We start from the raw sequence: 12,949 nt of genomic DNA, 5'->3' as shown, positions 1-12,949 counted from the left end.
TCTTGACGGTCCCTTGGACAGCAAGGAACTCAGACCAGTCCATCCTAAAGGAAATCAGTCCTGAATATTCATTGAAAGGACTGATGCTGAAGCTGAAGCTCCAGTACTTTGGCCACCTGATGTGTAGAGCTGACTCATTGGAAAAGACCCTGATGCTGGGAAAGATTGAAGGCAGGAGGAGAAGGGGATGACAGAGGATGAGATGGCTGTATGGCATTACCGACTCGATGGACATTAATTTGAGCAAACTCCGGGAGTTGATGATGGACAGGGAAGCCTGGAGTGCTGCAGTCCATGGGGTTGCAAAGAGGCGGATACAACTGAACGACTGAATTGAACTGAGCAAAGCTGAGTTCCTTCACTGTTCACCTAAAACTATCACAACATTGTTAATTGGCTATACCCCAATGTAAAATAACAAGTTTTTTAAAAAAGAGTTTCCTTTTCAATCATTTTTTGCTAGTATTTCTTTTATATTTTTAAATGAAATTGTATATATTAAAGGTTTACAGCATGATTTGATATACATATGCATAGTGAAATGATTACTACAGTCAAGCTAATTAACATATTATCTTGAATATACGAGTATTACTTTATTCTTTTCATTAAATAATCATGATTTTAGGTTAATTATCTTTTGGACTTAACCTCTGAGTCTAATAATGAACCATTTCTAACAATACCACGTGGAACATATTCCAACTTCTAACCAGTTAATCACAAACACACTTCTAGAACCTAACGATTATTTTATTTAAATTGGAGATTTATCCATGGGTGCTCCCTGCAGCAAGCCAAGAATCCCACTCTGTCATTGTAAAGTCATTTTCTCTACTAAATGTTCAAAATACAGGCTGACTTTTGGAACAGAAGTTGGGTTTGCTTTTGTCCTTGGTTTACTTTCTCGTTCCTTCCACTTGACAACACACTTCTCAGCAAGATTTGGTGGCAAGATTTAGGTGCAAGAAAATAATAAGATTGCTAGGTTGCCATTGGAATCATCTTATTTGCCTTTTGCCTTTTAACAGATGGTTGGGTTGTTCAGTTGCTCAGTTGTGTCTGACTCTTTGTGATCCCATGGTCTGCATCAGTCAAACAGATTGTTGATCCTGCACTTATAATCTGCAGACTGTCTGTGGATGTTAAGTTATATTAAGGATTGAATGCATCAGTTTTATTATTTTTAATTAAACATCTTTCAAGATAAGTGGTAGTATTTTCAGTACAGAATTTGTTTAAAAAATATTTATGGTTGATGTTTTAGAATATAAGCATAAACATTGTTCTATTTTAAATAGAAACTGCTGAAAATAGAATAGTATATAATTTGCACATCTAATACATGTTTTTAAGTAAAATCTAGAAGATATATCAGTTTAAAGTTTCATAACTACGTAATGCCCTTGTAAATGGATGTGGGTGTATTGTCAGCCAGTAAATTTTATGTGTGAGGATTCAAGTAACTTCATCTTCCTTTTTACTAAAGTAAAAGGCTAAATCATTCAATTGATTTAATTTATGATATGTTATTCTGTTTATCTTTCAGATTTTATTGATCTGATCCAGCCTGTCTTATGACTGCTGGCTGGAATTAAGGTTGGTGATGTGTTTATATATTAATTCTGAATAAACTGTGAAATTAAATAGAGGCTTTGATGAGCTTTTGTAGCTTTGAGTCAGAGTACTTACTTTTGCAGGTGTGGTAGGAAAGTTGTAACTTGGTGAGAACTGGATACATTTCAGATTTGCAGACATGTTTTCTTGAACAGTGTTTGTTTTCTTTGTTAATATTTCTTTGATTATCAAGTTTCATTTCTTTTACCTGCCTTACTTGCAGAATTTTGATTAAAGAAAAAGATCCAATTTTAAGTCATTCATTTAATAAACATATCAAAAGTATGACTTCTTTGTAACGCTGGCTAGTGTTTTAAAAAATGGTTAGCTTTCTGTTTGCAGGGAAATACTTTTGAAGCCCACAGTTGGGTAGCCACATTTCCTAAGCATGGTAGAGCTGAAAAATTGCTCATTAATTGCATATTTCAGTTAATTAGCAGAGTTTTAAGATGCCATTCTTTTGCTCTGTTTCCTTGTTAATTGGTTTTAGGGGAGACTCAAAACTAGCTTAATGGAATTTAGAATAATAACAGAGCCTTAGAGGGCACTGACATCAATAGGCTTAGAATCTCATTTATTTCCTTCTCCTTTCTTCTCTAGACCATGTATTCATAGTTAAAAAAAAAACAAAACTAAACTCTGAATAAAATAATTGCTTTTGTTGCTAATAAAAGAGCAAAATGCCAGGTGTTGCTAAACTTTTTGTATAGGTTTTTGGTTATTAATTTAACAAAAAGAAAAACATTGGCTTTTCCTTTGTGCTTATATTAATCAGGTATTTAGCCTTCAAATTGCAGTGTCTGGATGGCTCTAGTAGTAAAGAACCCTCCTGCCAATGCAGGAGACCTAAGAGACTTGGGTTCAGTCCCTGGGTTAGGAAGATCCCCTGGAGGAGGGCATGGCATTCCACTCCAGTATTCTTTCCTAGAGAATCCCAGGGACAGAGGAGCCTGGTGGGCTACAGTCCATCCGGTCTCACAGGGCACGACTGACGTGACTTAGCATGCAACACATAGCAGGCACACAGTAAATATGTTACTTTTTCTGGCCTCAATTTTGACCTCATTCATCCACCCCCGACACATCTGTCTCACATGCATGTGCACGCACATGTGCACACACACAAACTGTTATTATTTTTCCTTTTCATGTACAAACTGTGTTTTCTTATCCTTGAAATCTTGATAGACTGTAGCAAATAAGATATGTTGGAATCATGCCTACTGATAATTGGCAACTTAATAAGGAGAAAAAGGGAGATGTCTTTAAAAGTGAGAGTTAAATTTATAACCTGCATTTACTTTATTTTGTGTTCATATAATTTGGAGTTGAATTTATTGAGGACATTTAGGCTGGTTTCCTTTCATATTCACTCCTAAGCATATTCTATGTAAACTTGCACACATTTAAACATGGAATTCTTGTAAGACTTTTTGGACTTTTTGCTACTCTTCTTTCCCTGCTAGCTTCTACCCATCTGCCAGTAGAAATAACAGCTAGAATGAGATTTTTGCAAAGTAGAAATCTTTTAATCAGGAATATTTTCAATGCACAAGGTTGAATATGAAGTTTTGTTTTTAAATTTTAATTAAAAGTAAATTGTATTTTGTCATCTTCCTTTTGGATTTTTGTTTGTGGTTGGTATGGTCAACATCACAACTTGAAATCTCATTTCATTTTGGCTACTCTTCAGAAACGAACAAAAAACTGAAAAGAAACATGTAAAAGGAAAAGAAATTAAAAAATTTTGTTAAATAGAAAAGTAAATGACTATAAGAGTAATACACAAAACCTGTTTTTAATCTAATCCTGTATTCATTTTCTATATGAAGAATTTCTTTTGTGGGAGTGAGAACATAATTTAAATGTGTTTGGTCTAACTGTGAAAAATCAGGATGACTTACATACTCCAAAATAAATATATTGATTAAAATATACAGTGTTCATAGAAATGGAAACATATTTAAATCTCTCATATTACAAAGTCTTCCCAAATGAACATATTGTATTGTTTCTCTTTCCAGCTGAGAATGAAAAGATATTTAAATTCAATTTGGTAATTAATTATCTAAATTATGTTTTGGAAAAGCAGCTAGATGTGACAAGGCTTCTGAAGGATACATCAGTTCACCAGAAATAACCAGATTCTCAACACAAAATATGATATATAATGAAAATTACTATTCTTTTCTTAACTAGAGCTAGGTTCTTTTGCTTCAGGATAGAAGCGGTTTCCCTCATAGAAAAGCTTCTTTTTCTATAATAATATTAACTGAGTAAAATGACTAGTATTGCTAGATAAAAGCAAGCAGATTCTTTACCAACTGAGCTATCAGGGAAGCTCCAAGTTACAGATAGCTATATTTAAAATGGAATATCAGAACTGTGCGTACACTTCTGCACAGTAAAGGATACCATGAACAAAGTGAAAAGGCAACCTCCTGGATGGGAGAAAATGTTTGCAAATCATATGTCTTGTGAAGTGCAAATATCCAAAATATATATGAAACACATGTAACTCAATAGCAAAAAACAAACACTCTTATTTAAAACTAGGAAGAGGATATGACAGACATTTTTCTAAAGCAGACATACAGATGACCAGTAGGTGTATGAAAAGATGCTCAATGTCACTAATCATCAGGGAAATGCAAATCAAAACCACTTCATACTTGCTAAAATGGTTATTATCGAAAAGACAAGAAATAACTGTTGGAGAGGAGGTGGAGAAAAGGGAGTTCTTGTGCACTGTTGGTGGGAATGTAAATTGGTGCAGCCACTATGGAAAACAGCATGGAGGTGCCTCAGAAATTTAAAAATAGAGCTGTCATATCATCTAGCAATTCCATTTCTGACTATTTATCTGAGGAAAGTGAAAACACTAATTGGAAAAAAATATGCACACCCATGAAACAGCCTAAATGTCCATCAATGGATCAATGGATAAAGCAGATATAGAAGACAGTCAAAATTTACAGTCTCCCAGTTATAAAATAATTTTTAGGATGTAATGTATAGCATGGAGACTACTGTTAATAATAGTATATTGCACATTTGAAAGTTTCTAGAAGACTAAACCTTAAAAATTCTTACACACAAAAAAATTGTGTAACTGTATATGGTGATGAATGTTAACTAGACTTACTGTGGTGAACATTTCACAATATATGCAAATATCAAATCATGTTGTACACCTGAAACTAATATAATGTTGTATGTCAATTATACCTCAATAAAAAATTTTAAATGTCCATGAAGTATTTCATCAACTCTAAGATACACATTTTTACATTAAACTATGTAAAATCAAAAACTACCATAGTTAAATCGGCAATTTTTTTTTCTTTCTAGGTGGCAAATAAAGTGTGTCTTACAGTGGGTTGTATCTTAGATTCTATGAAATATAGTATTACTGAATTTAGATTGAAAAAAATTAAATTTCAAGTTATTACAAAAGAGAATCAGAGTAAAGTTCAGAAACTATAAAGTCAAGCTTGATACTGATTCTTAAAAACACTTTACACCACACTTTTTCCCATTTAAAACAAGGTGAGTTCATTTTTTTAAATTTGTTTTCTTTTTTATTATACTGCGACCAGTATTTTGGTATATTTCCCTCCAGATTTTGACTTGTTTATTTTCACAAAATTGAAGTTAAACTTTGTATCCTGTTACTCCTGGTTTCTTGAAAATGCAGTTTTAATGACTGTGTAATGTTTCATCCTATTCCATAATTCTTTTTAGCATTTACTCATTGTTGAGCATTCAGATTATTTTCAGTATCTCATTATTTCTGCCCAGACCTGGATCTCTCTTCTTATTCTAGTTTATCCCTCTGACTTGAATTCTTATGCCTTGTAGAAAAGTTGTCTGACTTTATTATTTTATCTTTAAAGCTAGAATAAAAATAACTTATACTTCATTTAAGGATTAAATAAGATAATGCATACTTATGGACCTTAAATAGGGTAGATTTCAAGTCATTTTTAAATTCTCTATCAAAGTTCTTTTCTTTTCATAGTTTTTACATGAGTAATCCTTCTGGTATTTCTCCCAAGATGGAATAAAACCAATGAAGATCTTTAAATTACTGTCATAAAATAAAATATAAAATAGAAGAGGTCAGGATATAAATATTTTATTTTTAAACTGATTAGAGAGTAATTTCTCTATGCTCTACTGAGTGGTGTTGTTTCTTTTATTAAAGATACTGTTAACAAACTAAGCAGCATATTTTAACATTTAGCAGACTTTCACTTAAAAAAAACAGTGTATAAAATGCTAATATTTTCAGGATACCATTAATGTCTTACTAGTAAGCTGCAGTGGTTTGCTTTCCAGAGTCAAGCAAACAAGCCTTTGACCAGCTACATAGTCAATGTTCAGTTACCACCTCAAGAAGTTCTGTTTATCTTCTAACTCGCCTCATGATGGTTCACAGGGCTCTTATAGCATTCACTCTTGGTTCTTTATGTTATATGTTCTGAATATTTCCAGATATGTCTTATCTTCCCTAGCAACTCAGAATCTGGGGTTCCTCTCTCTGTGCCTTCTGTCCTGGTAGGGCCTCGTAGGAGTGGACACCCTGAAAATGCTTATTGAATTGAATGAATTGTAAAGTATAGAAGCAAAAACAAACAATTTTATTACATATTTGTAAGCAAAATACACGTGTGTGTGTGTGTGTGTGTGTGTGTGTGTGGCTGTTATTTAGTTGCCAAGTTGTGTCCGACTCTTTTGCAACCCCGTGGACTGTAGCTCACCAGGCTCTTCTCTCCATGGGATTCCCAGGCAAGAATACTGAGGTGGGTTGCCATTTCCTTCTCCAGGGGGTCTTCCCGACCCAGAGACGGAACTGGCATCTCCTTCATTGGCAGGTGGATTCCTTACCACTGAGCCACCAGGGAAACCCATTTATATATTTATATGTGTGTATATATGTGATAATAATTATTACCTACTGTATTCTTTCTCTTGGTGATAGAAGAGAGTTAAGCAAAAAAAGCAAAGGACTTTAAACATATCACACAAAAGACATTTGAAGCAGAAATAATTACTTGGTTCAATTTGGGGAATTTTAAAAAGTAAAGGTATGAGAAGGGTGATTGCTTTGTCTTTCTACTTTATTCCTACATTGAGAATGATATAATATACTTACGGATGAAAACACGTTTGGAATTCTAGTTGTTATATTGATACGTGATAAAGTGAATTTGAGATTCTGGAAAGATTTGTAGAATGCCTACTTATTTCTTTACCATTTTAAGGAGAGATACAAAGCTATTAGACTGGAAAGGCCAGTTAGTCATTGGAGAATTTGCTTTCTTTTGTGCAGCTTTCTGAAATCTGAAGCATCATAAGTACTTATTTTCTCCTTTTTTATTAAAAGTAATCCTTTCCTGTTACAAACATGACAATCAACAAATAAGCTTCATGACATGATTTGGAATGGTTAGGTTAGGGTTAGGGAAGGGTGGGGAGGAGGGGGGTGGGGATGAGAGGTAAACTTGCTGTCAACCTCTCAATCTCCTCATGTGAGCCAGTGAAATACCTCAGGAATATATTTTTACAGAATTGTTCTTTAATTTTTTGGCAGAGTCTTAACATACTGAGGAAATAGGTTTATTGAGGCCCCAGAGGACAAATAGGAAAACACAACCCATTGGAAATATCTTAAATAACAAATAACAGATACGTTTTTCCCACATGAGAAAAAATATATTCTAGCTGATTCTTTTTGTCTTAGCTAAATGTATGTAGTATCAAATGGCTACAAGAGACAACCCCTTGGACATGTTTTCATACAAACCTCATACTTAGGAAATCGATCCTATGGATTTAAGTCATGGGCCCGATGATTTTTATTCTTTTCCTGGATTCATCTGAATGAATGCCATTCCAAAAAATGGTACAGCTGATCTTTTTGCAGACCATTTATTTCTTTAAAGAATATCATGGCTTTATTTGGGCCTATCTTATTAAGGCAGTTTGGAGAATTTAAAAACATAAGAAGTACATTTGTAAGAAGGAGTCCATTCATTTAGAAATCTTTTATTTCTTTTATGGCCTACTTATTGCAAAGTAAGAACTTTATATTATTAAAAACGGATATGCTTTCTTGTTCCTCAACTTCTATAAGTCTACATGAGACTTACTAAATATCATCAGTTATTCATCCAAGGATAGAAAAATCATCATAGCAGAAAAAGGAATATACATATAATAGAAAAAGGGATAATACATATACATTAGATAGATACATGGATATGCATGCTCATGTTGGACGGTTTTGCCAATGAACAGCACAAGGGCTTTGCTTTTGGGCATACTTTATAGGCCATTCCTATTAAAGCAGATAAAATTGTCTGCCTTTTCTGAGCTTATTCTTTCTAGTTATTTAGCAATGTAAAAATGCTAGTTGGAAAATCATTTTGTGCTAGTAAACCAAAGTGGATTTGGTTTCACTCCATATTATTCAATATCTTGTGACCATCAACCTATGTTGCTTTAGAGACTCTGTTTACTTTTCTTTCTACTATTTAAATTTATTTAAAATAGGTTTGAAGAGCTGAATAAAAAAAAAAAAACTTACTATATTATACACATACATCTGTGTCTATACTTGTACATCTACCCTCTCTTTTTCTCTCCTTTTCGCTCTCTTCTTTCTGTCTTCCAGTAAAAGTTGTATATTTGTTGAATAAAGTTTATAATTCAAATATAGAGAAAGCTGACTTTTAGAATATAAATAGATATTTGAAACTTTAAGTACTATCATCTTCATTTTATGAAAAATCACTAAATCAGACACAATTTTTATAATGGACTATTCCTCTGTGAAATGCTTTTTTTTGTTGTTGTTTTTAGAAGCTAAGTCATGTCTGACTCTTTTGCAACCCCATGGACTGTAGCCTGTCAGGCTCCTCTGTGTGGGATTTCCCAGGCAAGAATGCTGAAGTGGGTTGCCATTTCCTTCTCCAGGGGATCCTCCCAACCCAGGGATTAGACCCGCATCTCCTGCATTGCAGGCAGATTCTTGGCTGCTGAGCCACCAGGGGAAAAAAAAAATTCCTCTGTGAAATGTAATATTAATAGTTCTTAAAAATATCGAACAGTCTTCTGGGGGGATAAAAATAAGTAGAAAACTACATATTTACCCAAATGTAATTACTTGCTTATGGTATATGTGTGTGTATACTATTCAGTAGTGGCTTTATTTATAAGATATTCATATTCAGAATGATAAATGAGAGTGAACTTGATATCTTTTGCCTGAAAATGTTTTACATGGAGAGTGGAAAAACTTTTTAGCCTTGTCCTTAAATTTATTGTCACATGTTAGTGCCTTGCCAGAAGTAGCTCTCTAGGTACAAGAGGAAAGTTTTAGAATGAATTAGTCCACTTAAAAAAAACAAAAAACCTATACTGGCATCTTTAAGGGGTCCTTAGGCAGCCATAAAGAATTACCAGTTCCATAAAGGAGACTAAATTAGACAAAAGGGATAGAAAACGTGTACGCATCCGTGGAGGGAAGGGGGGACCTCATTTCTGAAATCATTAGGGGAAGTAACATAAGAATTCCCTTCTCTAATTGTGATTTGTTCTTTTTATTTCTAAGTTTTTTTCATTGTTTAAGAATTTTAGGTAAGTTTGGAATATGGAAAAAGTAGGTCACTGAGTAAGATGTTTAATTTGGTTGGCAACTTTATAGTCCCGAACACTTTCAAATTTCATCTCTTTTAGGGACTCAGAGATCTAACAGGCCATCTGGCATTAATATCACATAATAAAAATAATTGCCTTTTGGGGTTCTCTAACTCTCTTAACTATGTGGAAATGAAGATGTAAATCTCTTCTATCAGTACTACATTTGAGGCATGTACAAGCCATGAAGGCTAGGTGAAATGAGTTCAAGAAATTGTACTTATATATTCAGGCTAGGATGTCATATGGATGTTCCAGTGGAATGTCATCAGCTTTTCTTCAATTTCCTACAGGTATTTCCTAACATAAAAAAAAAAAAAAAAATCCATGTTACTTAATAATCACTGAAGTTACTCTAAAACATGGTGCTTAAATAATCATCCATCAACTATAAATATACCCGCCCCCCCGGCCCAGCTTACTGAGGAGTTACCTAAATAACTATTATTTCACTCTGTCAAACATAATTCTACTCATCTGCCATACCTGTAATTGCTCTTTTTCTTTTGTTTTTCTTTTATATTATAGGGCCTGAATTTTATTAATTTTTTGATTTTTTAGAAGTCAGAAATTTGTTAATGTCTGATTTTTTAGAAATTAGAAATTTGTTAATTTTCTGATTTTCCTATGTCTGGGCAGTTTTCATAAACTTTCTTGTTGGTTACTACTAAGGTGCTCAGTGGTTTCCCCTGTGGCTCAGTGGTAAAGAATCTGCCTGCAATGCAGGAGACGAGAAGGAGATGCGGGTTTGATCCCTTGGGAAGATCCCCCAGAGGAGGAAATGGCAACCCACTCCAGTATTCTTGCCAGGAAAATCCAGTGGGATAGAAGAGGCTGGCAGGCTACAGTCCATGGGGTCGCAAAGAGTTGAATAAGACTAAAGCAACTGAACACACACACACACACACACACACACACACACACACACACGGTGCTTAGTTGCAGAAGAACAAAGAGACCAACTGTCAAAAGTTGTTTTAACTTTGTGTCTAGAAAATATAAAAGCTCTTTACCTTTACGTAAATATAATATTTCTCTGTGTAATTATTCTTTGTGTGCAAAAAGAGCAGGAAAAAAATCTCATGATGGATTAGATTCCTGCCCATAGTTTAAAAAAAATAGATATACATAAAAGTAGTTCAACAAATATTTTTTGAAAGAGAAAAACTGGAAGGTTGAGACAGAAGGGGAGATGGAAGTGGCAGAATCTTGGTCCAAAGTAAACTTGTCTGGTAACCTCTGTTCCAGGTCTAAGCTTCCAGTCCTAGTCCCTTCTCTGTGCCTTGGCTTGGCTTCTGTAGACCCCTTTTAGGATAAGCCTTTCTTTTTCTAGCTCTCATATTCCACTGTATCTATTTAAATTGTTTACCTTTAAACCCAGCTGAACTTCCTTTTCTTATAAGGTCCTGTGAATCACAGTGAAGTACATCTTTTCTGGATTTCTCCAGAAAGTTATATCTGTACTTAGTATTTGATTGCATTGCCATGTATTAGCTGCTATTTATATGCATTCATTTTCCCCTCCCCTTAACTGGACGACAAGCTACTGGAGAGCAAAGGAACCATTTTTAATACTTCTAAAGCATCCATAGAACCAAGGTCTCAAATGAACTATAAGTGTATTCTCAATACATGATTTAGTAATAACTGCTCTGATGCATTAGAATTGTATCTTCTCATGTGGGCTTGCTTCACATATGCAAAGGTTTTACTATGGTTTAGAAGTACCATCATTGATGAATTTCCAGGGAACTATGAAAACGTCAGAAACAACCTGATTCCCCAAAGTCTAGCTCATTAAAAGACAGAGTCATCGTCTGGGCTGTTTCACTTTTTTTCTTCTTTCTTTTTAGACACTTCTGTTTGGCTATCAGGCACTTATCTGTGACTAGAATTTATATATATATATATAAACTATTCTCTTCCTGGTACAGTTCATCCTTCCCCCACCCTCATCATCTTCCCACCCTTAAAGTGGTATACTTCCACGTGGAGCACCTTATTAAGGACTCCTTCATCCAAGAAAATGGTACAGTTTGACTAGCTGAATGGGACATCATTTATGACAGTATCAAAATGGTGAGATAAAGAGCTAGGTATCAAGAATAATATCAGTTTGGTCTTTATGAGATAAATAATGAACTGGTAAAAATATCTCTAATCTAAGCATGACATAGAAGTGGCGAAGATACTATGTTTAATCCAAAGAGAAACCATTTACCTCAAAAAACTTTATGAAAGAAAAAACAAATCAAATCACGTTTCAAACCCTTTTATGTCTCCCCCTGGCATTTTGCCATACACTGTGATGACAAAACATTACATTTCTGAAAGTTTCCTACGCTGCTTTGTTGAACAACAAAGTAATTGACTTTTGCATCTTCTTTATATTTACCAAAGGAACCAAGAATGGTTCCTTTGCTCTCCAGTAGCTTGTTGTCAAGTTAAGGGGAGGGGAAAATGAATGCATATAAATAGCAGCTAATACATAGCAATGCAATCAAATACTAGGTACAGGCATAACTTTCTAGAGAGATCCAGAAAAGATGTACTTGATTGTGATTCACAGGACCTTATAAGAAAAGGAAGTTCAGCTGGGTTTCAAGGTAGACAATTTAAATAGATACAGTGGAAAGTGAGAGCTAGAAAAAGAAAGGCTTATCCTAAAAGGGGTCTACAGAAGCCAAGCCAAGGCACAGAGGAAGGGACTAGGACTGGAAGCTTAGACCTGGAACAGAGGTTGCCAGACAAGTTTACTTTGGACCAAGATTCTGCCACTTCCATCTCCCCTTCTGTCTCAACCTTCCAGTTTTTCTCTTTCAAAAAATATTTGTTGAACTACTTTTATGTATATCTATTTTTTTAAAACTATGAGCAAGAATCTAATCCATCATGAGATTTTTTTCCTGCTCTTTTTGTGCACAAAGAATAATTACACAGAGAAATACCAATTTGAGGGTTTGTTCCAAGAGCTTCCATTAGTAAAATTATGTTTTATGTTAGATTTTTTTTAAAGAAAAAATAAACACCAGTATCTTGACACATGGGAGCCAAATGTTCCAACTGACATTCATGCTATCTGGATTTGTTTTATTTTGGAATGAATATTACCAAGCTTGTTTGCAGTTAAAGGTAAATGAAAGAGTAAAATTAAATATTTTATCTCTTTAATAAATTTCACTTAGGAAATTTGGAATTTCACCATTTGAATTATTTGTTAAATTATCTGAAAGGCCTCCACTCCAGGGAGAAGGGTTAATTGGAATTGAAATTGTTGGGGAAATATAATTAAAAACAAAAACCTCTCCCAACCCAGAAATCCTTTCCAGAAAGTTAGTAGACAAAGAAAACACTCCTGTTAATGAATAAGCATTAAATTAGAATGTGATGAGCATCCAGAGGCAATCTACTAAGAGACTGCAAAGACCAAAAGAAATTTCAACCTTCTACATAGCCAAGCAAATACAACCTGTCACATAGAAGCTTTCAAAATAAATAATAACTAGTCCTCTAGTAAGAGGACTGAATTTACTTGGCAATTGGGGTGACATCTGTTTTAGCTGATTGATTTTCTTCTGTGGAGAGAGAGGCTTCTAGTACCTTTATAAGGGGAAGTAGTTTTACAACT

General features: G+C 34.2%; 1 protein-coding gene across 16 annotated transcripts in view; it reads left to right on the top strand.

The window, feature by feature from the left end:
* The window catches only part of MAP2 (microtubule associated protein 2), a 284,810-nt gene that overhangs the window by 68,736 nt on the left and 203,125 nt on the right, over nt 1-12,949 (top strand). The window contains exon 2 of one of the 16 annotated variants that reach the window (XM_043910198.1): nt 1,550-1,599. The exons of the other annotated variants lie outside the window; for them this stretch is intronic. The gene's annotated coding sequence lies outside the window, so the exon portion shown is untranslated. The remainder of the gene's footprint in view (nt 1-1,549; nt 1,600-12,949) is intronic. 16 annotated transcript variants of the gene reach the window in all.

Source organism: Cervus elaphus, chromosome 8 (assembly GCF_910594005.1).
Source record: "Cervus elaphus chromosome 8, mCerEla1.1, whole genome shotgun sequence".
In the NCBI taxonomy this organism is placed as follows: domain Eukaryota; kingdom Metazoa; phylum Chordata; class Mammalia; order Artiodactyla; family Cervidae; genus Cervus; species Cervus elaphus.
The sequence above is the reverse complement of the archived record's forward strand: the minus strand, read 5'-3'. Positions and strand labels throughout refer to the sequence as shown.